Genomic DNA, 2,500 nt, shown 5'->3' with positions numbered 1-2,500 from the left:
GCATATTGTAGTGCCATGGTAGAAGTCTTAGTTAAATAGCCCCCTGAGAAGACATGTGGTTACTGGCAAAGTACTGAACCCAGAAAGATTGAGGAAAATAAAAGGGAATTGAGAAGCATTGGCTTCTGGGCTGACATGTTGATCATTTCCAAGATCCCTCACAACTTCTTTCTACCACACGTTTAAGCGTGCACTCTGAGCATCCCTCACATTTTGGGAGCTTTTTGCTAAGGTGAATTTTGTTATTGTACTTTTGGCTGCACCGAGTAAATCGCAAAACCGAAAATTACATCGAATTCAGCGGGCGCTGTGATCAAGTTACCGCGGCGTGTTTACTCGCGAAACAGTGAAGCATCTGTGTCAAATGATGGCAAGATACCGGGTTTTTGTTTTTGTTAGTTTTCTTTTTCTTTCAAGTGTTATGAAGTTTGACAAGAAATGTGAGAATTCAACACAAAGATCACAATCGTCCAACTCTTCAGGTTGACAGTCAAAAATTTACTCTCCAAGACGCCGGGTTATTTATCACCAGGTAATTACATCGTTGGGAATAGCAGCTACTTTATTATTCATCAGTGTCACATTTTTTTGCCGATTTTAGGGCTCATTTTGTTGAAACTCAAGCACGCTTCCAACAGACCTGTTTATTTTCGTGACACTATACCACAAAAATGCTACCGTATCACATTTCAACACACGTATGCAAATTTGTTAACCTCGAAAATTACACAACATGATCAATTTTAAAAAGGTGTAAATTTCACAGAAATCTTTTCCAGCGAAACATTTATTGAAACAAACAACATATTGCTATAATAGGCAAAAAACCCTTCCTATTTCAATTGCGTGCGTGCAAACGAGATACAATCGGTGATGCAATTAAATAAATTTCTGACAGTTTACATCAAACCCTTTTCGAAAGAACCTTGACCGTAAATAATAAAGCACAAAAGAGACAACAATCTTTCATTCAAATAAATTTTTGACATATTTCCAATTTATTTTTACCTTTGCAGAGTTGAGTCATAAAATGAATGTAACTTGCCAGACAACTTAGAATGCGACTTCAGTAAACAGTGATGCATTCAAGGCGTTCGATTCCTCCATTTGTTAAATCCGTAAAAGAATTGCCATTTGACTTCAGTGTTGTATATAATACCAAGTTAGTAAAATATTAGAAACAAAGCTTACTTGATACCCAACGAAGAAAAATGAAAATGTTGTCGGAGACCATTACTCGTCGCTTTAAAGATTCCGGATATTTATTTCTCACCCCCTAAGTTGCTTATCCAATTGACGTTCCATTCTTGAGCTCCATAAGGGTATATAATTGTTTAAAGATGCACCAAAACGCCATTCGAATTGCAATGACTTTCGACGCCCATTGCAGGTTAATGAAATATTCTCCCGTGTGCACCGGAGAAATCTACGCATTACCCCAGCCCCATCAGACCTAACACAACACGTGCAGAAGAATCTATGCACAAAGACACCACTTAGCAGGAGAGTGACTGGCACGACTTTTCAGGACACGGGAGAAATAAAAAAAAATAAAGCAACGGAGAGATATACCCATTTTCCGACTGGGATTGCCATACGGCAACCCAGTAATGAAAGATGCATATCAGTGGAGAGATGGTGGCAACTCTTTTTTAGCGAGCAAAATGTTCATTACGGAGGGAGACCGACCTGCAGTACTGTGTGAATAAAGAACTAAACTATAAAGGTCAGTCAAGCTTTTCCGCACTTGGATAAAAACACGAAACTGTGGCCCATTTCTCGAAAGTCCCGATAACTTTTTGAGCTCGAAAAGCCATTTGTGAAACTGCCATCCGCCTGTTTTAAAGAGTTCGTCATTTAGTATGTTTTTAAGATAGCTAAAAACCAAATGATTGACCTTCTTAAGGTTCAAAGGGAATGATGATACCGAAAAAGTCTCGGGACTTTCGAGATACGGGTCCCCGAACCCGAATGAGAATGGAACAATGACCCCTAATGGTTGTTCCAAAATTGCGGAACGTCAGGTCAAACTCGCGAGGTAAATCAGAACTTCCAGAATTAAGTTCCGAAAATTTTCTGATCCATGCCAGAAGGAGGATGACTTCATGGTCATAGCTCTATGCTCAAGTTTCCCGAAGATTGCCTTGAACATGGTGCACATACAGACATACAAACTTTATTTTACCTCGGATTTCCGGCAGAGTAGAACTATACACATTGTAAATGTATGTCCTACATTACTAAGTTAAATGATCAGTCAAGTATGATGATTATCCGGTCTTTCGAATCTTGTTGGGAACACCAAAAGCAGTTCACCATACTCTTCCAAACATTATCGCTGCAGTGGACAAGAACATATTCGTTTATGAGCCATGCATAGGCCGAGCATGGGATAAACCGAATGACCAGCATTACTACTTATTAATTTTTAACGATATTTCCCCGAGTTTGATTGGTTTATATTCTTTTAGGCGTAAATGGTATCGTTACTTTTCCCCTG

General features: G+C 39.0%; 1 pseudogene; it reads left to right on the top strand.

Annotated features, from left to right (window-relative positions):
• LOC137971228 (uncharacterized) overlaps positions 1-2,500 on the top strand; it is a 226,412-nt pseudogene that overhangs the window by 158,587 nt on the left and 65,325 nt on the right.

The sequence above is a fragment of the Montipora foliosa genome, chromosome 1 (assembly GCF_036669935.1).
Source record: "Montipora foliosa isolate CH-2021 chromosome 1, ASM3666993v2, whole genome shotgun sequence".
Classification (NCBI taxonomy): Eukaryota; Metazoa; Cnidaria; class Anthozoa; order Scleractinia; family Acroporidae; genus Montipora; species Montipora foliosa.
This window is presented reverse-complemented; position numbering and strand designations above follow the sequence as displayed.